The sequence below is a fragment of the Nipponia nippon genome, unplaced genomic scaffold (genome assembly GCF_047370975.1).
Source record: "Nipponia nippon isolate SJK-2023a ecotype South Korea unplaced genomic scaffold, ASM4737097v1 scaffold_25, whole genome shotgun sequence".
Classification (NCBI taxonomy): Eukaryota; Metazoa; Chordata; class Aves; order Pelecaniformes; family Threskiornithidae; genus Nipponia; species Nipponia nippon.
The window spans coordinates 4,156,253-4,181,235 of NW_028262342.1; the positions used below are offsets into that span (position 1 = coordinate 4,156,253).

The 24,983-nt window shown below is 43.4% G+C and overlaps 1 protein-coding gene across 6 annotated transcripts in view; it reads left to right on the plus strand.

Moving 5' to 3' along the window:
* The first annotated feature begins 1,484 nt into the window (after window positions 1–1,484).
* LOC148055259 (uncharacterized) overlaps window positions 1,485–24,983 on the plus strand; it is a 102,173-nt gene continuing 78,674 nt past the window's right edge. For 5 of the 6 annotated variants that reach the window (XR_015705746.1, XR_015705744.1, XR_015705745.1 and 2 more), the window contains exon 1: window positions 16,438–16,638. The gene's annotated coding sequence lies outside the window, so the exon portion shown is untranslated. Of the gene's footprint in view, window positions 1,540–16,437; window positions 16,639–24,983 lie in introns of those variants that run through there. The other variant, XM_087762281.1, reaches the window with a different exon arrangement.

Below are 24,983 nucleotides of genomic sequence, written 5' to 3' on the forward strand. Positions count from 1 at the left end.
CAGTTGGTAGAACGATTCCAGAAAATTTATTTTGTGGCCCGTGGTTATTTCTTTGTGCTAATGAAATGGGCATTTTTCTTCAGTGAATTGAATCACAACTAATTGAAGAGTAATCAGCACAGGCCCCAAGTTCAGATAAATGTTGCCTTCCTAATGCTTCGTAGAAATGCAGAATCCATTAACTATCTTCAAATGAGATTTTTTTTTTAATTAGTAGGATCTTAGCAAACCATTACAGACAGTATTTGTGCTGTCACACAAAACTTTCCTGTTTGCTTAACACTGGGAGGGGAAAACTATTTTCAATTAATTCCAATGCTGATAGGGTTTACAGTTTGTTTTAAAACCCCCAAAATAAATATAATTTTCTGATAGGTGAGTGGGCTTGTCTTTGTGCAATTCATAGTTTTCTTTCTTGTGTCTTCAGAAGGCAACAAGTTACCCTGCTGATAATCTGTCAATTCATCTCAATGAGCCTTAAGTGCTGGGAAATTTTTTTATTGCAAATCTGCCTTTGCTTTCGCTTGCTGCCTTTACCTAAAAGCCAGCGCGGAACCATTCAGCAGCACTAAATTTCCTCCTGAAAAACACCCTCTTTCCGTAATTCTTGATGCTCCTGAGCTTGATGATCCACATTAGCACTTCCTTCAGGTACCATCAAATTGCAGGGCTCAGACTACGGGCCAGCACAGGGATGGGCGCCCCTGCCCTCCCCATCCGCACTCAGGCCTTTGCATCCAATCCATACCGCCCCAGGACCGCCGGGAGGGATACTTGAATTTATCTCTATGGCAACTTAAGAGAGCTGCAAGGTAGCCAAAAATCAGGGGAGTGGGGAGGGGCAGGATGGATCAGTGGATGAGAAATAAACAAAATAATGTGCTGATGCGTTGTAGAAGAATGGGTTTATGGGTTATGACATTCCTAAAATATCTTTATTTAATAATGAAAACTTCATTATCCAGCCCTGTGCCGAAGTGTTGCCATGGGCCTGCTGCAACTCCCTGGAAAGATCTTTCATCTTGACAGAAGTTCTAAATTACAGCATTAGTGCTCTAACGGAGAGGAAGTTATGGCCTATTTTGTCTGTCCAGGGAAATGAGACACACGTTACTATGGAGCGGGTTATTGAAATCTAATCACTGAGAATATTAAAAATGGGGTAGCAAAAAAATTTTTTTCTGTGTGAGCACTGGGGATAAATTAAGTGATAAACCTTGAGTGTTTACTGGAGTTTCATTATTTTATTAAAAAGTAATTCATCTTTATTACAGTTGAGGCTATTATGTTTCACATCATTAAGAAAGCAATGCATGGAGACCCTAAAGCTAATTTTCAGTCCAACTATCAGAACACATTATGTTTTTATTTTTATCACAGGTATTGCAACATCCTCTGCGGCTGCATGTGCTGACCTTCGGAAATGTTTGATCCATGATGTTTCAGAGACCATGAGGTAAAACCAGCCTGTGCTCACCAACCGATCATCAGCACTGCGTGCGCCTGGGCGCCTGGTTCGGTTTCAGTCCTGATCTCCAGGTAGGAAGTCTGTTATGTGGATTAGAGCCGTGATCCTGGGCCTGGGTGTGCAACCTCAGCTGAGCTGTCCTCTCTAACCGCTTTAACCCCGTGGCTGAATGACTGAAAGAAAAATCCTGCCTGTATTCATAAGCGATCCAGCAGCCAGGCATGTGCAGCGTGGCTGAGAAAGTCCATTTCTGGTTTAGTTACCGCGGGTTTGTGTGAGTCCTTCTTCTGGTCTTCTGACACAGGCTGGTTTTTGCTTTGCATTTTGGGTTCAGGCAGAGCCGAACCCATCAGTTCCACGCAGGTCCCAGGTGAACACGTGCTGCTTTGTTTTGAGCTGTATGAAAACTTCCCAAGAGTTGTATTTTTGGGTGTGCAGAACCACCTGGAACCAGACAAGCTTTGCTTGGCTTCCTCCGGCTAGGAGAGCTTCACTTGGTCCCTGTAGCTAATAGACAGTCATACTCATGAAGGTTACTCCTCATTGCAAAGCAGAAGTAATATCATTGCAGAGTTGGATGAATACTTCTGTGAACGCTCATTTTAGCTTTTAAGCTGTTTGGCTGGGTTAGTATCCCTGTTCAAGTCCATGTGCCAAGAATATCACAGTGAAGGTGTTTACTGGCAAAAGCCTTTGCTAAAAGGGTACATTTTAGCTAAACACTGGAACACGTTCATAGGAAACGAACCTGGAATTTACAATCGTAAATATGCTGACCAAAATCTCAGCATTTGAGTGAGGCTTGCTGGCTCTGGATATGCATCACCGAGAGACTCTGATTCAGTATACATCTGGATGTACATACAGTGTAAGGGACAGTGCACAAACTGGAAGCACTCAGGGCTCATTGCTCAGCCCAGTAATTCAGACTCATTTTCTGACACAGGCACTACACAGGCTGATGGAGAGCATCTTTTTTTTTTCACAGCGCTGCTTTCTGAAACGCATGTCCTTGCCTGTGGGGTCACCTCTGCCGCCCGGCCGTTCCCACCCCCCTCAGCCACCTTCTCTGGGCCCCGCTTCAGGCTCTGGGCTCCCTCAATTTTACTCTGCCATTTCATGACACGGCAGAGCAAGGGAAGGTGTAAATCCAGGGACCCCAGCTGCCTCTGGGAGCGCAGGAGTTAGGCGAGAGGAGAGCACCCTCTCACGCACAGCGCTGGTAGGGCAGAGCCGAGGGCTCTCTAACGGGACCACCATCATCCCCCTCTCCCTGCTGCCTCTGCCCACAACATGGCTCAAGGAAACACCTTTAATTTGGTCTATCCAATCAGCCTGTGCCCCAGCTATGACTTTTATTAATATACAGTAAGTTCTGAGCGCTTATGGAAGTTGTAATTCCAGCAGCCAGTGAAGATCTTCGGGTGCAGATAATTTTCTCCTCTGGAGGGTGGCTGCTAGGATGCCAACAAAAAAATACCATTGTCTTCATGAGAAAACAAAAAAATACTGCTATAATTCAGCAGGCCATGTAGCCATAGTATGCCAAATTTGAGAGGAAAATGGCCATGTATCAACCCTCAGCGTCGGAAAGCAAAGCAGACAAAGTTTTCTTTGACAGATATGCTAATAAAAATAATAACTTAAAGTTGCTGGTATAGGAAGAGAGGACATACGCTTCTCTTACACGGAGTGATAATTTAAAAGTAAACCCATTGGCTCTAGGGCTTGTGTACATTCATGTAAATAAGTTTCAGCCAATTCAGTTAAAACTTTCCAGGTAAAACTACTTGTGTAAATGGCTTATATTAATTTAATAGAACTTAAACATATTAATAGAAATATTAATGCATTAAATATTGTAATATATTATCTTTACACCTAAGCAGACTGCTTCTTAATGTAAAATAAATACTTTTTAATCCACTTCCAGAATATCCGGGCTGAGAACTTAGGCTCTATTAAACCACAGTAGCGGGACCGAAGCAAATCCGCATATTGACAAAACCACAGAATGATTCCGTTGACTTTCTTCCCTTCTATTAAGTTATTCCCATTTATGGCAACCCTGCTTAGGAGAAAATTTAAGCTGGTGTCATCTGGCCATGCAAAAACGGTGGCAGTGGTGGCGGTTTTTGAAACCTGTGGGTAGGGCGGAGGTTGCTGAGGAAAGGCGGTGTTTGGCCAGGGCTCCCCTGCAGCAGCACCCAGGAGCGAGAGCTCTGTCCAAAGCCGATCCCGCGGCCCCGACCAGGCCTGGCGTGTCGGTTTGCTCACACTGTGAACGGATGGGGTGGGATGTGCTGCCCGTGCATGCAGCGCAGGGAGAAATCGCACAGAGGAGCATCGCCTGCACTGATTCTTTCCTGGGATTTTAATTGGGTTTATTCAACCTGTGCGAAAAACAAAAGTCTAATTTCAAGGTAAATGCAAGAACAAAATGTATCCTGTAATTGGATTTTAAGGAAAGCATACCTGAGTGTGTGTGTGTGTATCACAATGAAATCTAGGTTTACTGCTAGGCCAAAGCTGCTCCCTGGTTATCACTTAGGGAGGAGCATGAGGAACTTACCTTTGGGCCAGGGGGAAGAGCAAATCGTGTTGCTCCAAAGACAGACTCTGAGTTACCTGCGTGAGCACGCGTGGCCCACAGAGCCACAGGGGTCTCATCTTGCAAAATGACTCTGTGTTTTGGGAGCATGTCAGTCCAGCCCCTGGTGCCAGGGAAATTCTGAGGTGTGCCCTATAGAAACGGGCTGTATATAAGATGCGCAGTAGCGGCTGTCATGTAGATGCTAATGCAAGTGTGTGTGTTGTCTGAGAGTGTTTCTGAGGACAGGGATCTGCAGTTTAAGGTTGCTGCTGTTACCTTCAAGTAATACAAGTGGCAATAGGGGATCAGCCCGAGAATTATCTGCACATTTTATGCAGACCAAGAAGAATTAATTGCTAGGAATGCCTCGCTCAGGATTTTGAAACAGATAACAATATCGCTACAATAAAATACAAACGCAGTAAAGAGAACAGACTGCTCCCGGTGTCTGGTTAATCAATGGACTGTGAAGAGACTGAGGTGATAAACTGACTATGCTCAGGGCTAATTTTATGTGATATAATATGTTCATAGGATTAGTCTATTTAAAAATAGTGTTAATCAAACTTTTTTAAATGCAAAGCCGTTCTGCACTACTCACTTTCAATATATGCATTAAAACAGATGAGAAAGGCGGAAACATATCCTTATTATACGTGTATAATTTAAACAACATCATCAACTGAGTATTGATTGCTGACTAATGTGCTTATTAATTAATAGATATCTTCATGTTAAATAAATTTCTCAGAGCTGTTCTGGGACCATTTAATAAGATAAATGGGGAGTTGTAGTACAGTACTTTGTCATTAAATGTATAAGTCACATCAGAAAGAAATGTAAAGCTGTGCCTCGCGTAGCTGTTTGCTGGAAAGAGCCACACAAAGCTGCTCACAAAGGCTGCCCGAGCAGGGGTGCCGCAGTGGTGGAACCTGTATTTCAGCCATCAACTTCTGCCTCTTGGTTCTGCTTATCAAACAAAAAAAAGCCCTCTCTATTTTCTAAATTAGACCAAGCAAGCCTCCCATTAACAAGGGAAGTCGGGAAGGGCCTTGCTCTGCTGCTCTAATTTATTGAAATACTGCACGTACAAATGCCACTACAAAACCAGTACAAAGAAAGAGATGAAGTGGAGTCCTAGAAAAAAATGTTTGCCATGGTTCAGTAGTTTATGCCTGCAGTAGCGAGGATGCAAAGGAACCAGCCATAAAATCAGTGATCATCATGAGCCCATTGCTCTTGACCTACAGCTTTGGTAAGCTCTGTAACAGTCTGTGAATCTCCTCTCCTCTCGCTGTCTATTCCCTTAGCAGGCCATATGCTCAGCCAGCAATTCCCCTTTATTCTATCTGCAGTCAGCCACTGCTTTGTTATTATTGTCTTCCTGGTTTTATTTGCTCCTTAAAGGCAGGTTACAGCCCTTTGGCTGGCACCCAAATATCTTCAGTTCCTTTCTTGTGTAGATTGTTTCCTGTCTTCCATTATTCCTACCAAAGTTGTTAAAACTTAGTACTGACAGTTCCTGTCTTTGGCAGCGAGAGAAACCGCCGCATCAGTTTTGAGCCAAGCACCTGTTTGTTCAGTACTTCACCATCCCGCTCACATCACGTTCACCAAACTGCCGTGCTTTACATACGAAGCAGGTCGCTGAAGATTATGGATGATAGCTTGCACATCTCAGATGTACGCCGTATCCAATTTCCTTTACTCCTTCTACTCTCTTGTGTGCTGAGCAGACTTTTTAACTGACTGTTTGATTGATGGATGTTCAAAAGGCACCTTTATGAGCCCTATAAATAATCCCTTAAAGGTCTTTCTTTTCTTCTTCCCCCCAAAGGTGCCACTTAATCAGTTCTCCAAGCAGTGGTCCTTGCCACACCGTTCAGCTTGCTCACTGTTTGAGCAGTATCTGCTGTGCTCTGAACATACCTGGCACTCGTCTGTGGCTGCAGGGCGTGCAGCACTTTGGCATTTGGGGGGATTGGCCTTGCTGGGCATTGCTTTGTGTTTTGTGCTCAAAAGCCGAACTTGGCTTTTTTTCATCAGTGGTTATTGGCATATAATTTAGGTACTTTGTGTTGGGGGGATGGGGAGAGAATGAAGACAAATTTCCTACTCTGAAACTTGTTATAAATTATAATTGAAGTGGAAACTGAATTGTGAACAGCAGGTAGGCAGTCTGGTCAATAAGCTTTTTGTGTACGCATAAAAACGTACAGAGCCATTTCCAACATCCAAAGCCATCCGTGCCTCTTCATCAAGAAAGTGCCACATTTTGCTAAACCAAGAGTGTTCTTGTGTTGCAGTAAGTGATGCATCGCAAAAACCCTCCCCAAAGCCAAGGTCTCTCTGGGTTTTGAACAGCAGCAAACAAGAGAAACCTGCAACAGCTATTGTGCCACCTTGCAGGCAGGATGTAAACCCACCTTTTACGGCTGTGTATACTACACCCAAGAGCAGATGTCACTGCTCTGCTGAAAGCCACACGCAGGGAGCTGCAAGGAAGGGACTGGGGACATGCAAGCGCCGGAGCTCTCCCCGCTCCTGCCCTGCGCTGCTCTTTGCGGCTCGGCACAACTGACAGTCGAAATGACTCAAGTTTCCTTTTCAAACTTCAAGGCACAGTGTGAAGCTCGCACAGTGGGAAGTTTCATTTTTTTTCAATTACTGCATGATTTGCAGCAGGATCACTTTAAAAGAAACTTCCCTCCCTGTGTTTTGATACCCACCGAGTTCATTGTTTGCAAGAAAAACTGTCAGGACAATAGAAGAAGCGGAATGCTGTCCTCTGAGCATTGTATCTGGTCATGCGTTTTACAAGTATCTTACAACCTCTCTTCCATCATGGCTTTGATTAATATCTGGCTTTTAAAAAATATGGGCTCTTTTCATAAGAGCCACTTTGTATGTCTGTTATTTGCCAGCTGACAATGAGAACGGGATCAAACTGGGCAGGTAGGAAACAGCAAGATGAATAAGAGACAGAGCAGGTACACATTAAATGTGACATCAGATATAACTACTGTTAGCGTAATTGAACCGAGCTATATCCACGGTCCTGATACTCATTTACATCAGTGCTTCCTTACTCCACTCCGCCAGCGTAAACAGGCCTTCGAAATGAGCACAAATGATTCCTACAGCTGTGTTAAGGGTGGTGTAAAGGGACTTTGCACCAGTGAGAATCAGTCTGTACATATTTAAAATAAATAGACGTGCACATAAAAAAATCACCCCTATTATTACACAAGGATGCAGTGGGAGTACCAGGGGAATGGCTGAAGTAACAAAACTTGACACCGGTGATAATAAAAGAGGGAACTAAAGCAAAGAGATCACCCCAGTCTGCTGGGTTTGGAGTCCTTAATCAAAACTGACTTCTAGTACTGCAGCTGCAAAAGAAATGTTTCTAGCCTCCCATTAATTTCCATACAGTAACCCTCTAATGGGGGAGTTGCCGGGGAGAGGAGGGCGATCAATCTGCTGTAACGACACACTAGAGACTAAGGGAAAATGCAAACTTGGAGCAATTTCATGGCAGGTGCAACCTTGGAAAGTACGGCCATTTTTCTAAGTTAATTTGTTCCCCTGATATGTTTGAAATCCATATTTGTACTTTAAAGGTCTAAAATGCAAGATGATTAAAAAATATAACCAGATTTTTGTAAGCTTTTCAGCTGTATCAGGTGATATATTAACGCCCCTCCTTGGAGCTAGGACAGCTGGATATCTTTTATCATTTGCTGCCAAAAAAGGAATAGGATTGTTTATTCTAGCGTTCAGTTTCTGTCTTTAGCCTTCCCATTTACCTCCCTGGCCTGATGCTCATTTGTCTCCTAGCTGAATTGATCCCTAATACTATAGGAAGTAATAATAGTAATAATAATGGTAACTAATAGCAGTAATAATTATTATTCTTGTTATTGTTAGTAATAACAGTACTATATAATGATAATGATTATTGTGGCGAAGACTGTTAAAACGTGTAAATGAGTTAACTCAATTTCTGATACACTTTGGGTGCTTGCATCTTTTGGACATTTCCGAAAATTCTAGCTACAAATCATGACAGGAATAAACATCTTCACACAGGAACAGACACCGAGGCACAGAACTCATTTCAGTTCGGGTCTTGTCCCCAGTTACCATTTTGGTAAAACCCATGTTGTTTTGAAGTGCCCGGCACTCTCATAGTGGGGTGGAGCAGCTTTGGGGTAAATGAGAGCGTTAGCCTTTCTGGGTCACCGTTCCCTGGCACTGTGTGGTAGAAGCGGTTGGGAAAGACACGGAATGAGAGCACAGCGAGTGCCAGCCCAGGTTTCCACGGCTCCGGCATGGTGCGAAGGGAGCTCGCTGCGGGTGACCCAGAGCTGCCGGGGCGTCCCCTCGCAGCCAAGCTCTGCCGGTGCCCAGGGAGGCCAGCCGCTCCCAGCATCCGCAGGGCCAGCTCGCATCCCTCCTCAAACCTGCACCCCAGTCCGCTTTTCCCTTGTGATCTGGGCTTCTGAAAGCCAACCTCATTTATGCTGATTACTACTTTTTCTTTCTCAGCACTTAAGAACTGCAGCCAGAATCTTAAAAGTATTGAATTTTCAAGCTCTGGAAGTGCAGGGGCTTTGCATGAGAATTGGGTACCTGCTCTGCTCAGATGCTTTTGTAGTTTCCACTAAGTACCTATCTGCATCTTTAGATTTGTGTCTTTGTGATACGGCCCTTTGTGGCTAAAGTTAAGGTGTATGCTTTTTTACATGAAAAGATGCTCATTATTCTACTGTGATGCTGCATTTATGTGATGGTTGTGGCATCTGGAGAAGCTTGCTGTGACTATTCTTATGTTCTTTTTTAGATACCATTTTAAATACATACCCTTCCCCACCTGCCCCAGCTTAAAAAATTCTGTTTCAGCTACACCTACAAACTTCACACTGGCTTAAGTGCCTTGGGTTTTTCCTGCTACCCTACTTGGCTCCCATTAGCATGCTTAAGTAGATAAACAAAATAATTGATCGTCTAAACGAGATTGCAGGATTCATAAAGGTTCAATTATGTCTTCCTAAGTCTGATCTTAAGTCAATGTAATGAAGTATCTGCCTAATTCTCAGTACATCATCAAAATCAATTTATTGGAATCAAATGCTAGAAAGAAGGTAGTCAGTATGATTTGAAGTATGAAACAGCAGCTACAGGAGGAGAGACTAAATACACTAGAGCTGAAATGTGGTTACAACCTCCTCTTCTGCGTTATTTCTCTGATGATTACATATATAACTTGAGGGCTATATGTTTTATCCCTAGGGCTTTTAAAAGCTTGGTTCTGACTTCCGTACTCTCATAGAGGAGTTCAGAAACACGGCTGACTTCAACAGAGCCGTCATTTTTGGCTCAGTTTGGCTGTGCTTTCTCTCGAACGTTGATGTCGAAATCTCTGATGTTGAATAGTCCCTCACTCCTCTATCGGGTCCAAAGGGTAAAGTAAGAGTGAGATAGGCGGGTTTTAAAGCTCTTTTAATGCAGTGAAAGTAGATGCTGTGAAACCTAATGTCTGAATAGTGAAGTTAGAAAAAATTAACTTGGAAATAAGACACACTGTTTAAATGAGGAGAACAGACCTCTGGAGTAAATCCCTAAGGGAACAGAGCAGATTCACCATCACTTGCACCCGTTATATCCATGTCATTCATCTTTCTAGGTAATTTAACAGCAGTTTGAGAGAGGGCATGGCATGGGATGTGTTAGCCTGTTACTCCTGTGATCAAATGGGGACGTCAGCTCCTTACCGAAATGAGACAGGATTTGAGTACATAACTCGCTTGCAACTTTTGAAAAACCTATTGGAGATTATAGGTTTTGAAAAACCTATTAGGTGATAAAGTTTGGTTGCTGTCTTTCTTACTTTATCTGTAGTACCAGTTCCATCAAACTACATTGGTTTTCTCCTGCAGAATCCAGATACTTCCACGTAAGATGGGGTCACTGTCAATACCTGACAGGCCAGTGCAGAGAACAGTTTGCATTAAGAAAAGAGAGCTCGGGTTGAACAGCGCTGGAGGCTTGTGCAACACTTTCAGATCAGTTCAAAGTTTTTCCTTCCACCAGCCTGTTTTCTCGCTCTCTCTGGTGATTTAGGATGTGGATGTTTGCTCCTTGCCATCGTGTATTTACGACTCTGTAGTGCTGGTGATCTACAAAGCAAGGCACGTTCCTGCTGAAATCACAATGTGTCTGAAACTTCTTGGACCTCTCTAGTGGAGACCAAATAATTAAGAGCTAGCTCTGAAATCCAGGCTCCCTGAGCTCAGGGGAAATGTGCACCTTTAATGGGACAGCACAATATCTTCCCTTTTGCTGATAGGTTTTAATACTCGTTTCCCGTAAGCTGAAAAACCCTCTCACTGTCCATCCAAAGGAAAGGACCTGTAAAAGGCCATTGAATTTCACAGGCCATAAAGTTATCTGTCCACTTCTTGCATTTCTTCCCTTTTTGTTTATGATTTCAGTAAAATCTCTAAGCCTGCAATCTATATTTTGCCTCTGAACATCCATAATGCAAAGCTGGATTCCAATCACTTGTTCACTGAGGAAAGCATCAGCAAAAAAGCCGGCTGAGTTTGCAGTGCGGCTTTCTGGAGGTGGGTGGCAGACGGGGAATTTGGGCTCTCTTCCCAACAGAGGCAGCTTGTGGTTACAGGCAGAGCGACCAGCCTCGGGACTCCTCTTCCCATCCCTGCCATCAGTTCTGTGCCACTGTTCAATAACTTCCGAAGTCATCTAGCAGCAATAATGTTGCTGTTTTTAAAGCAGTATTTTTGTATGTAGGAAATGGTGGTTTTGAGAAAATCCGGGTACTTATTACTTCCTTTCTGCCGTCAGGTCTGTAGTTTGCCCTTTGAATAACTCCCATTTCCTCTTCTGAGAATGGCTCTGTGCATAAACGAGCCCTAGATTAAACACAGGAAAATACTGTGACATTTAAAAAAGATGTAAATAGAATAACTCATTTTGCCATCTAGATGAGAGTCTTGGGTCTAACATGTACATGTGATTCTGTGGCTTGCTCGTATCATTACTTTTCACCTCTGCTCATAAACCTCCACCTAGAAAATAATGTAATTTAATTAGGAATGTGGAATTAGCCTCTTCCAGTCACACTCGGTTAAGCTGAATCAGTTTGTAAATTCCATTGTCATTGGGCCTGAAAAAAAAATACGTTACATTAGCAGCCTAATCTTACGTGCATATTAGGAGAGGGATTGCAGGTGAAGCCGTTGGCAGCCCCTGGCGCCTGGAGCAGCCAAGAGCGGCGGCGAGCTGCCCTGCCCTCCTGCCTGCCTGCGCGGGGCGGCGGGGGGAAGCAAAGTCCGAGGAGGAGGACATAGCCCCTGATGCTGTGGGCAGGCATTCCTAATGGTCTGCCTCAGGAGGCAGGAAGGCAACAGAGGGGAAGATAACGACTCTCTGCACCAGTGTCCCCATATCCCATGAACTGGCTGTGATGGGAGGGCGGAGAGTGGGGCACCACGTACCCAGGGGCTGATAGGATTTTGCATGAGAGAGACATCCATGTTGCAGGACGTTTGCACACCTTCTGCAGGCTTCTTTGGCTTATGTGGAGGTGGGGCAGAGGGTCCTGCTCCAACCAGTGTGGTTTCCGTGTCAGAAATGTGTGGCCAGTTGTGAGCTCCCACCATGAGGTTCTGCCAGAGGGATGTGAGCATCACCTGCCTCTCTCTGAAAAGAAAAGATGATCGTAGTTACAATCCAGGCAATAACTTTAAGGAAAAACTGAAATGCTTTCATTGTCTAGTCCTGCGGGGAGATGTCCATTAATAGATTTGTGATTAGGCATACTTTCATGACTGTAATTGCATGTGTGCACACACATAGAAGTTTAGGAAAAGGAAAATTGTAGCACTTCTGTACATCGCTGGTGGAAAGCTGATCTTATTGTGATTCTTTACCACTCTCTTGTGATACTTGCAAAGGGAAAAAGCATCTGATGCTGCCTTCCAAACCCGACTGCGGTAGCGTGCAGGAAGGAGCTGCTGCCCTCCCCAGCCCCCAGTTCTGCACTGCCTTCCTCTGAGCGTGATGGGGAGGGTTAACCTTTTTCTGAAGACCTCACGAAAGCACAAGGATTGTAAAGATGACAAGTTTGATGGATCACAAGTCTTATCTGAAATGGTAACCCCTCCTTATTTCTGTAGGCAACTTGTACGTGACTCCAATCATTTTAATCTCTTTTATTTCCTTCTGTACAGGCTCATAATAATTTCATTAATTTGTCTGAAAATACAGAAAAAGAAGGCAACATCATGGTCTGGGAAAAGTAAAGGAGGAGGGAGATTCACAGCAGTGGTTGGAATATCTCTTCTGTGTCTCTTGACATCCTAGTGGAGGAGGTACCAGGTGATCAGAAGGAAAAGCACGTCCTCCTCTGTGCTGGTGACAATCGCCATGAGCTCCCTGCAGTCCCCAGGTGCTTCAGACTCACTCAGACCATGTATTGTAGCAAATACTGAACACAGACATTCTTAGTTCATGGAGTTTAGCAGGAGACTCCCTGCATCATCCACCATATATTCTTGTTTTGTTTGCTCCTCTGCTCTCCAGCCGCTTCCATCCTCATCCACCACAACCTGTTTGGTTTGCTTTTGGAACCTCCCACATCTCCCTGCTTGTCCGTAGGACCTCCACTGTGGTGTGCCAGTTATGGCAGCTAGAGCAGCCATGCTAAAGGACTACAACCGGGTCATCCTTTCCCTTAACATGTTTCTAGATCATAAAAAAAAAAAAAAAAAGGAAAATCCTGAGGACACTTGTATCTTTAGAAAACAATATACAAATAAAGCCGTCTTGGTTTGGAGTTCACAAATATTTTTGAAGGCAAATGGGATAGGAAGAGTTTACCCTGCAAACACTTATTTGTCATACAGTCTGATTAGTGCTTTTCAATGTGCTTTGATCCTCTTCTTTTTTTTTGAACCAGGCATTAGATAATGCTTTAGAAGCCATTAGAAAAAATTGTGACAATTGAAATGCTTTGAAAAATGACAGTTTGATAGTCTAATAATAGCCCCTACACTGATCTAGAGAAGGTTTTCTTTTCCTTTTTGTGTTCATTATGTACAGTACATTTCAAAATGTCCTTTTCTCCCCAGCAAATAATTTAACCCTTTCACGACCTGCAGACCTGGAAATGTGAAACACGTAGATGCTAATATATGCATATATAACACATACGTATATCTGAAGAGGTGTGTACACTATAGAGAGCTGTGACGTTGAGAGGAGAAGAAATGGAGAAGAGGATAACATCTTTGGTTGTGTTCTTCGAGCAGAAGAGAGCCAAAAAAGGCTGCTGTTAATGAAGGACCATTACCCCATGGTCCCCAGGAAGATTTTCTGTAGGGAGAAAACACATCTTGGAGAGTGAGGTGGATGGGAGCTTACATTTCATTGCAAGATCTTGTTTTTGCAAGATCTTATTTGGCAGCGATAAATGAGCAACTTTCAAGCCTCAGAAGTGATTAATTTCTCACTGGAGCTGTCTCTGAGGCTGTCACAGCCTGACAATCCTGACATAAGTGTCATTTATAATGTCACAAGTCTATTACACATAAATGTCATTACACAATTACTCTGAGGATGAAGAAAGGTTCACTGGGGGAAGAGCGTCTGATATTAAGTCAATTATATATCTTAATGTTATTGTTCAGTTGTCCCCCTCATACAATTACATTGTGTCTCGTTTGTTCATTTTGTGCAAATTAGCAATTATTTATTGCAGTGATACTACTAGGCAACGCAGGTAGGGTTGGTGTTATTAAAACTCTGGCACAACCTTGCGCGTGTTGCCACGATTGATATCAACGTGAGGATCGTGGTGCTTTGATAATTAGCCCTCTTGAAATGAGGGCTCCATATGTGGTCTCCCCCCACTTTTTTGCTGCATCTCTCTGAAAGGCACCAACATATGGGTGAGACGATAAATCCTCCATGTGGTCTTGATAAAGATGGCTTGTTTTAATGAGGGTGACTTTTTGTACTGCCTAACAAAAGAGGCTCTTTCTTGTTAGAAGGACAGAGGAGTTCAGCAAATTCCCCTGTGCTGCACCTCAATTATTCCTTAAAATTGGCATAAATGTAGCCTTCATTTAGTTCTAACAGGCTTTCATCCTCCTTGGCCCAGACACAAACAAGACTTACACTGGGGCTTGGTGTACTGACGAGATTTGAATGCATTATGTATAAGAAGGTGCGGTAACGGAGCTGCCTGGCTGACTCGGAGGGAGAAAGAGATATCTGGAGTAGTGCTACAAGGCCCGTCTCTCCCTGGACATCTATGGGAGCAGAGCTGTCGCTTTGATTAGAGGTCACTTGAATCCAGCTCAGTTTTGTGAGCTGGAAATGAAGCTGCCTATTAGGATATAGGCAAAGACTTGGTTCTGAGGGCACTGAACATTTTTGTGCTGGCTTCAGCAAAGTGGAGCACTCTTGTCCCGCAATCTGAGCTGACTTACAAACGTGTAAATACAGAAAAAGGCCAGGAATTTCCATGATAATCCTCCAGATTTCTACCAAGACAACTGAGATGAGAATCAGGCCTTTTAAATTGCTCCCTTTGCCTGTTTGCTATTCTGGGAAGCTATTGTTCTCAAAGGGACATCTTTAAAGCAAAAGCTGGTAGAATAATTTATTTGCGAATAATTTATTCAGTGATTGATGGGAAAAGCTGCTGAATAAATAATTCACTGAATGCTAATGGAACATCAGAGATGGTCGAATAATGAAAATGTTTATTTGCAAATAATTTATTCAAAGAAAAATGCTGAAATGTATCAGCTCAATTATTCTTGGTGAATAAGCCAGCCATTCCTACCCAGCCCACTGCGACATGTCGTACAAAGGTGCTTTTTTCAACAAAATGAAAACTCCAGGTAGCCAACCCATGTTTGCTCCAGGTGAGGAACTCTGATCTTCTGCTCTCTGGCAAGAGTGGTCATGAGAAGTTTGGATAAGAAAGTCCTCAAACTTGACCACAAACTGAAGGTTGAGCCCTAACTCTAACCGCGATGGCAGTTTCATATTGTAGGCCTCTCTCACCCCTTATTTATTGTTATTATTAGCAGCACCTTTATCATCTGAAATCCTCTCTGTAAGTCAAAGCTTTGCCCTTTTTTCCTGAACAGCGATGGATGTGGCCCTCTGTCCTCTCTGGGGCAAGCAGTGCCATTGCTCCGGAGGAGCACGGTCCCCGGGCTGGAGCTGCTGTGGCAGCAGAGGGGTTTCCTCCGATGCCAGACCTGGAGCACTGGGCAGCTCTGGGTTGTCCCTCGGAGAACTGAAATGATCAGAAGCTGCTCAGGAGGCAATGCATAGTTTATAAAAGCATGGACTTGGGAGAGAGTCCTCATGTTTCACAGCACCGTGTGGGTGAAAAGGAAATATGGCATCAGCGCCACTCGTTGTGCGTCTTTCTTTAGTCTGGATCGCTGAGCTCTTTGAGACCTACCAGTGATTAACTGGTCATTTAGCACAGACTTCACCCTCAGGGAACTGGGGAGATTTTTTAAAGATGTGCTCTGAAGACTAAATTCTAAATCTGCACTGACTACAGCAAAAATAAACACATTAACCAAAGCCAAACTCCCCAGCAGAACTTTTGTGGCTCATCTCTCTTGTTTGGCAGACGTTTAGGGAGCGCAAGCTCGGGGTCCCCGGGCAGGAGCCCCTGCGTGGGGCAGGTACTGCGGGCGTCATGGTCCTCAGCTGTTCCATTTGCCAGAGGAGAGCTTCCCTGCGTGCATGCAGCTGTGCAATGGGTCTCAGGTGCTCCTGGAAAATTGAAGTGATTTTGTGCTGATACTGGAGCTAATACCAGAAAAATCTAAATTACATTTTAAAAGGAATTTACCCTTTTATCTTTTAACCTTAGGCCTTTCCCTCTCATGCAGTAAAATCAATCTTGACTAATCTACTGACCAAGTAAAAGTAAAAAGAGGAACCCATATAAACATGTACTTTATCTTCTTTAAAATATTTTTGTCACAGAGAAGCTTAGCAAAACATCCAAAGCTTCCTCAGAAGTCTTGGAATAAAACCCCATTGTCCTGAAAGGATGCATCATTACTCTTGAGGGAGAGTTTTGGAAGAAACAGTAGATAGATCCTCCTCAGCTGTCTAGGTATTTAAGAAAACTCTGAAGCAAGGACTCCACCTAACAATTCGACCTACTCTCCTCTTCAATGACAGCTGGGTTTCTAAAGTGGTGCTGAAGACACAGCTGCAGCAAATTAGCAAATGGGCCCTCACCTGGGTCCAGCGAGCAGATAAAATCAGTGACCTGGGCCACGTCCCTGTTTGCTGGAGGGTTTGGTGTTAGCTGCAGGAAAGGCTGCTACCATTACTTTATTTTTTTTAACGGTTTATCTGTTTTAACTATAGCAGCTAGTAGTCATGGCAGGAAAAACTCTTTGAGCAGAAACTCTGTAACCAGCAACCTGGGCTTCATCAGAAGCCATCAGGGATATGGCTTCATCGGAGAAGAAGGCACAGTCTGTGCAAAAGCAGTGTAAAGGTAAGCTTTACTCAGAATCCTGTCTTCCAGAAATCCTCTGTTTTGCTGATAGATTTTTCCTATTTCTACTATCTCTTCTCCTCTGGTTTTATGACCATTAGGTAGGGTTTATAACCAGCAAAATACATGACCCTCTATGAGTGTAACTCTTTGGCACTCTGCTCTCCTGCCCTTTCTGAATTAAGAGGGGAGGTCGGGGACAATTTGACTTTTTGGCTTTGCTTTTCATTTTTATAGCTTTTCTTAACTTCTAATCAGATGTAGAGTCAGGCCTTGGGCCAAGACTAGAGTCAGTGTATCTCTTGTCCAAAATGTTCTGCTTGTGCCTGGCTTTCATAGTTTAAAAACAACCACTCAATTTACATTAACTGCACAGTACTGCAATCTCAGGTGCAGATCAGGTCATCTTGCCCATCCCTCACTGCTTTATCATCTTGTTTTCCCCATTTCCTCCTGTGATATATTGAAGTTAGTGACATTTTCAAGAGCAGGAACACTAAATCATGTATGCTCTGTGTATGCATAATCTGGAGTATCTGGTCCAGAATGCTAACGACGGCATGCTGGCAAAAAGAAATTGCAAGAGAGACCTTGGAGTCTGCTGGGACGTACTGAGCAGAGGCAGGAGAAATTGTGCCATTTTCTCTTAGTAATGGTTGTCCATTTGCTCCTCTGAATAACTTAATTCCCTCTCCATGCAGCTAGAATAACCAGCCAGAGATCAGGGTCTTGCATAGTTGAGGGGCTGCAAAACTCTCAGTGAAGATGAGTTAAGGTCCAGGTGACTTACGGGCGAAGTATGGGAGGGCAGGGAGTAATTAAAAAAACAAAACAAAACCAAAAGGATGGGTAGATGTGAAGAGTCTTATGCAAAATAATCAAAAATACCAGTGGCTGGACTGTAGAGACTTTAGATCTTATGACGCTCATCTCAAAGCCTAACTTGCAAGTCCTTGCTTCCTTTCACAAGTCTTTCTGATCACCCAGGGCTGCTGGGTGCTTCAGTTATGGAAATAGCATTCATCCAGTGTCCTGGAGGCAGGTGAGAAAGGCCTGTGTCTGTGCATTGGCTCTACGGCTCCCCTGAGAATCTATAGCAAACTTAATTTCGAGCCAGATTTCCATCATCTCTGCACTGCCTTACCTAGATCTAAAAATAACGTAGCTGTGCTGAGAACCTGCTATTATATTTTCTTTGTGATTACACCCATCCACATCAGAACCAGTTCAGAGTTGTTTTATTCTCCAAATTTCTGGCTGTATTAGCACTGTCAGAATCCCTGATGTATCACCTTGCAGGGAGTCTAAATGCTTGTCAGTGCCTTACTTTGCATTTTTGTTCTGGGTTCAAAGCTGAAAGCACAGCTGAACTGAAATCTTTTCTCTGGATGCTGATAGAAATGCAAGAGAAATCTCATTTTAAGAAGTATGAAAGGACCATAAAAATAAGTCTTTCACTAAGCTGATCAACTCAGCCTCTTTATACTAAAAAGGATTCAGAATGAGAAGCTGATAATACAGGCTTTAGTTTGTGGGAAATGAATTAGAAAAGACGGTATTTGAAAGAACTATTTCATTTAGGTGTTTCACTGGCATATAACGAGCTACTATAGTTATATTGCAGCAAGCTAAAATATTATTTAAAAGTTAAGTCATATTTTAGCATATAATTTCTAATTAACTTGCTGTAGTTATCTTGTTAAATGTCAATTAAATCTCAGAGCATTTCTCAAAGGTTTCCTGTATTCATAAAATGTAATTATACAGCTATTGCTCGTGTAGCCCTTATTACTAGCATAATCTACAGCTAAAAATATCTTTTACATACTAATTATACATCACTAAGTGCTATATTGATAATCAGTAATTGATTTAGCACAATGAATTGTCATGTTACCTCTTCAACTGCCAGCCCCAAGTATTTTGAATTAAAAGTCCTGGCTACAACTTTTGGTTGTAGTTGAGGTTTGCTGCCACACTTGCACACGGGCAGAAGGGCTGATCCGCTAAAGCTGTGGCACCGCAGGCGGCACCTGCCTGAATGTGCTCCCGATTGCCGGGATCAGCCTCCCCTCGGGTGCGAGGCCTTTGCAGCTGCGGGTGCTGATGCTGCAGGCACGGCGCTGGCGGAGCGCGGCGGGGTGTGTGCTGGTCTGACGCACCCGCATCCTGCGAAGCGCAGGGTGGCTCAGAAAAGCTAGGATGGCTCTGCTGACAAGAAATGAGGACAAAACGGGCTGAAAAGTCATTAGTCACAAAAAAAAGAAGGAAAAAGGCAGGAGATGACTTTAACAGTTTATCCCCAAACTTCCTAAAGGGGAAGACAGTCAAACTTCCTTTTGAGAGAAAAACCTCCCGGACAATCTTGTGTAGGATTGCCATCCTTTTTTTTTGTGCTGATACCAGAATAAAAGGCAAAGGTTGGAGTATTCATTACTGCATATAGTTTCTCCTTCTCCCCAATTTTGTTTGCATACTAGCTTGTGTCTGTAGGACTGTGTGGAGCCCAGTTGCGTTGTGGTTGTAAGGCATGGTGGGTCGCCTTGTCACATCTGCCAAAGCACCAGCTCAGCTCCGTGGCAGAGCAGCATTGAACTCCCTCTTCTGAGGCAGGATTAATTACACTGAAACAATTAGCAGAAAATACCTGAAACCCCAGTTAAATGTGATCTGTAACTGTGATGATCCAGGTGGAAAAAGGGAGCAAAAAAAAAAAAAGAGGAGGGGGAAAAAAAAAGACAGAAGCTGGGAAGGCCTTAATTAGATTTGCACATTTACTGCCCAGCAGTAACTTGGAGCAAGTATTATTCCCGGTCTCTCCCAGCCTGCCCCAGTCTCAGCTAGCCTCTGTTCCTCATCCCTTCCCCTTCGCTGTCTGAATAATATTTACTGATACATCGATGTTTTTCAGAGTTTGGATCTTCCATGTCCCTTGCCAGATTCATATGTGTCTCTGTTGATATTGATGTTATTCAAACAATGATCATCTCCTTCCCTTGTCACTTTATATTGCATGTTTCACGTAGCACGATCTTAACAAACAAGCATCATCCTCTGCTTTTTTTTCCCATTTGTGTTTTTTTCTTTTGCTAGAAGTGGTATTTAAATTAAACCGTGTGTTGTTTTTTCTTCACTCATGTGTTTCCTAAGGCAACAAAGTTTATGGATCTGGGAAATAGAATCAATATGAAGTTGGATTGTCCTTATGAGATCTTCTTAATATCCCAGGAGGCCAGGCTTTGTACATCAGGATTAAGAAAAGGGAAAATTACTGACGGCAGGATTCTTCAGAGGGCTGTTTGTGTGCACATCATGGACAAATATTGAAATGTGGAAAACATAATCCAGGGAATCCAGGCGTTTGTGTAGCTTTAATTGAAACTGTTTGTAACCTTCATTCTCTCTAATCTTAAATGGCTCTTTTCATCTTCCTTGAGTTCATATGGTGGGTTCTACTGCATGTTGAATTCATAAAATATACAAAAATTCAGTGTTCTTAGGAGAAAATTCATATTGAGTGATGGGGGAGAGATGGCAATTCAAATAACAGTAGGTGATATAAAAGGGACTCTACTATTCAGAATGCTAAAGCTTTCCAAGAAGCTGTGTGGCCACTACCAGGGCATTTACATGTTGTATGAAGATATGCCAAAAGTAGATGAAGGACTTGCTTAATTCTGAGTAACTTTTTTTATTGGTACATTGAAGACAATTTTCTGGCTCGCTTGCAGCGTGCCCTGTCTGGGGGAATGTGTTTACTTCAGACGGGGTCACAATTATTCCATGATACTGTTGGTTTCATAACTGAGCTCTCTTCACCGGAGTTCATTAGAAATAGAAACTTAATTGAATTAGGGCAGTTACCCATGTGGGAGCAATTAGAAGTGGCAGAAATATTCTTTCTGAGAAGACAGTTTTGCTTATTCTCCAGGAGGGAGGGAGCTTTCCCTGCCCGGTTGCTCACCACGGGCGCTCCTGCTGCCCTGCCAGTTTGTTGCTCTGATTTTTCTGTTGATTCTCCTCTGTTCCCTTCTCCCTTTGCATTTGGTTGGCCTCCTATTTTTGAACTTGATGGTTGTTTTTCTTTTTCCTCTGGCAAACTGCTTCATCAACTGAATTGGTATTGCTTTTACGCTGTAATTTTCATTTTGTCAGTGGCTGGCTTCACCTCCCCTGTCAGTTTGCGTCACTTCTGCTGGTTGGACAGGCTCGCTGCAGCAGCGCCGCTCGCCTGTCCTCATCAGTTTGTATCACTTCCTTATAAATATTGATCCATTGTGAGCAGCAGTCTCCCAATTTTCTGTCCAACTGTTCTATAGCCTAATCCTTAATATTAAGCATTTGCAGAGTTTTCAGTGAAATTAACTCCAACACATGCCAGCCATGGGGAGTGCTGTTTGTGTGAAGCAGGAACATCCTGAGTCAAGATAAGTCCTCATCTTTAGGATTAGTATTCTGTAGAAGACTGTTCTCATCTCCTTTTAAAATGCTCCAATATTCCCACAAACGGCCTTTCACCAGGGCAATGCATCTCCTTGTTGGCTCCTTCGATGCAGCAGAGATCTGCAGTACAGATGGGTGGAAGAAGAGACAAGGGTGGCTGGGGGGACCTGTGTAGGTTGAGATGAAGTGATGGGGAATCTGGAGACAAGGAATTGGAATAGGAGGAGCAGAAAGAAGGGACAGGACTGAAGATGACGAAGATCAAGTATCTAACATTAGAGCTCTAGGAGTTCTCTCTCTGTAGCATGTGGTTGAATTTGAACCCAATTTGCAGTCTTGGCATTTTCCTTTCTTTTTTTACATGCTCATATATTTACCAAGCTCTAGAAAAAAAAGAAAATGGGAGTTACATAGATTCAGTGTGCATAACAAAAATGTGATACGACATATTCCCTCTGAGTATTTTCAGAACAAAAAGGCTAGGAGAAATCAGATAAATGCATCAATAGGAGTCAGCTGTCTGCCAAACCATGTTTTAAATATCAAATTAGAACATAATAGTATGCATAGTTTCCATATCAAATTATGACATTATTGGCAGAGACTAGAAGGTGATACAACTCAGTCCTCCTACATCCCTGGATAACAGATGAAACAGTCTTAAATGGAATACAAAGCAATTTTGTAATCAAATGCAGGCTTCCATGGACCTTCATGGGGTTCAGACAAAGGAAATACAAATGGAGGGAAATTAATGCTTTTAATGTATTTTTTTTTATGCTAGGGTGAATGGCCAGACCGAGGGGTACAGGGATAGAAATCTACTTACCCAAATAATGTAGGTGGCTATAGGCAAGCACTCTGCTCCCCTTGGGTTCCCCCCCCCCCCGCCCCCTTTCTGTGGCAAGTGCCATAGTTGGATGGGAGAGACAAAGTGGGGAATCTGAGAGTATTTCCACCAGGGCAGGGACTTCTGCTCTTCAGAGTCACGTCTCTCTGTTGGGGAAAAATGTGAGGCGGTTTTCCTCCCGGAGGTATAAGGAGAGCATGAGCTGCTTTTCAGCTGGCTGAACTGGACAGTGCATTCTTGTTCAGGAAGTATTTGAGGGGCATGGGAGTTCTTGGGTTCTAGAATAAAATTAACTGTTAATAAGGCATCACTAATGTCCTCTAGAGACCTCTGGTGTTCACCAGCAGCAGAGATCCCCCTGGACAAGCAGGTGGGAGCATCTCTGAGCACTGAAGGAGTTGAGCTCTGCTTTAGGATATCTTTTCTGTTGGTAATCACTTTCTCTGACTTGAAACTGGACAGAAGAGCAATATTTATAGCAGTAAATAAAAAGTGTCAGCATCAACAGAGTGATTCTTCCAGGTGGTGGTGGCTGGCTCGTGTCCCCTGTGGGCTTGCCGTTAACAAGGAGATGTATTGCTCAGAGCAACGGGCTGGCCCTACCACTGCCTCTCGTGTACCTTGTGTGTGGGCAGAGGGGTTCAGTTCAGCCTGAGGAGGTTTACTTGTTGCATTCTGGCAGCTCTGAAACCCAAATTTCATTCCAGTAATTGTGCAAAAAATAATGTACTTGTCTCTTATAGGATACTCCCACCAGACAACAGCACGTAGAGGAGTGTCAGAGTAGATTATATGTTTAATATATCACATACTGTTGACTTTGAGTAATAAGGCAATAATGAAAGCAGGTACATCTGGAAGCATGCTGTGAAACAGTTATTCTTCAAATATTGATGATCTGGTTTTGTAACCATCACAGTTAAAACTCACAGATGGAGTTCAGAGCTTTAGCTGGACCACTTGGCTTAGGCGATGTGGCAAAATCATAAGCAACAAGGGGAAGGAAAAAGACTTCAGTAATCCCAGTCGGATGTGCCTTTTCTCAGAAATGGGGTAACATCCTGCCATTTCTCTTGCTACTATTCTCTCGTGGAAGATATGTAGCGACTGACACAGCAGTTCAATGAAGACCACTGAGAAAAAAATCTCACTATATTGTGTGCTCCAGAAGATAAAGACGGGCAGACTAGATGGTGACTCCTGAGCGTGATGAGACAATTCTTGTGGAGGAGGCGATTTCCGTGGTGTTCCCTGCGCACGGCAGAGGTTTAGGCGCAGTTGAAGGTTGCGGCTCCCCCGGACATGGAGGGAAAGACAAAGAAAGAGGAAATATTTTTTCCAAGCCTAAGATATATTGCTCTAATATTTCTTTTTGCTTTTTCTTCTATTCCCTCTTGGCAGTTCCATCTCTTCATATAGCTATAGGCTGTCTGTCAGTGGCTCTCATACACACACACATGGAATATTTGTTAACTACAACTATTTGAGGCAAAACAGTGAGGTTCTGTGCTGAAGAAGAGTTTTTCAGATAACTGCCTGAGGCACCAGACATTTTAGAATCAAAATGTGGAAAGTGGAGTCATTATTTCTGTTGTTCTAGTGCCTGCTTTTATTCTCTTTCTTACTGACAAATGTTCCGTAACCCATATTGCTGTGGGTGTTTTTTTCACATTTGCACTATACAGAATTTTTTTTTATAAAAAAAGACACTTTATTTAACCATCTTTGCAATGTCTCCTACTTTGTATTCCATCACCCGTTCCTGTCTCCTTTTTTGACTTCGACCTACGGACATAGACCCCGAAGTCTGTAACTTTGCACATGAGCTGTGAATGGAAAGTGTCTGGAACAAACGGGAGCAGAAGGGAAAAGTCCTCTTCAGCTCCCTGTGGCAAAGTGTCAAACAAATCGCAGCGTTACAAACTGCCTTGTTCAAGACGGTACGTAGCCATCTTCCTTGCTGGCTTGTGTAGCTGATGCGAGTTGTACAAATAACTGATGTGACCTCTGTACCAGCTGAAACCAATGGATCTTCCAGAAGATGAAAGCTTCCAAGTACAGAAAGCAGATCTGGGTCTTTATTATTCACATAAAGCCCCACTGGAAAAAAACCCACAGCAGGGACCTGACAGCCTGGCTGAGGGACAACTCTAAATTGCAGATTTGGCATCTGTGTCCTTGTGGTTAGCCTCAGACAACTGCTCGTGCTTCTCCAAGCCCTGGGAGGGGATCTCTGGCACAGTGATATTTAGGCCCTCCTTTGATGATAAGCCACTTACATGACTGGTTCCACTGCAGCTTATCTTTAGACCTGATGATACGCTGTGACATGAAGATACTGACGTTAATATTGTTCGGTGTAATGGAGGTGCCCTGCAGGTTAGATCTAAGGCTGCCGAATGACAGCTACTAAGCGTGTGCGCTTGTAGGGACCATCAGAAGAGATAAGTAGCCCTGTCTGGACTTTGGGAGGTCAGCGACCAAGAACGTGCTCTGTCTGCGTCTTTGCTCCTAAGCTCTGTTTTGTTCCCTGGTGATGGGGTATGGATGTGGCAGAAGGCACAGCACTCAAAACCAGTTTCAGATGCAGAAATATCTGCTTCATCCCTGGTGATGGTGTGACTTTAGTGCAGTCATATCTCAGGGCTCAGGTCAGGGCCTTGTTATAGGCTGTTAAAGCAAAGTACTAAGCTTCTGCTGCTGAGAGGTTACGTTTTAGTATGTGGACAACAGGTAGCAAGTAAATAAAGTGCCATAAAAATACGGAGAAAAGATAGAGGGGACAAGATGACAGAGCTGTGGTTGCACAAGTCATTCTTCCCAATGACCTCTGTGGGTCTCAGGTGTCTGTTCAAGAAATTAATAGTTATTCATTGGCATAATGGTAAAAAAAAAAAAGAGATTGGATGTGAGACTCAGAGGAGTATAAAGTATTTTCTTCCAGCAGCAGAATAAGAGGAGAAATCATAACCTGATCCTCCCCTTCTCTGCAGCTTGAAGCCTTGATCCTTTTGTGAGCCTCACAAATCAAAAGGACAGTTTGTCTGAGTTC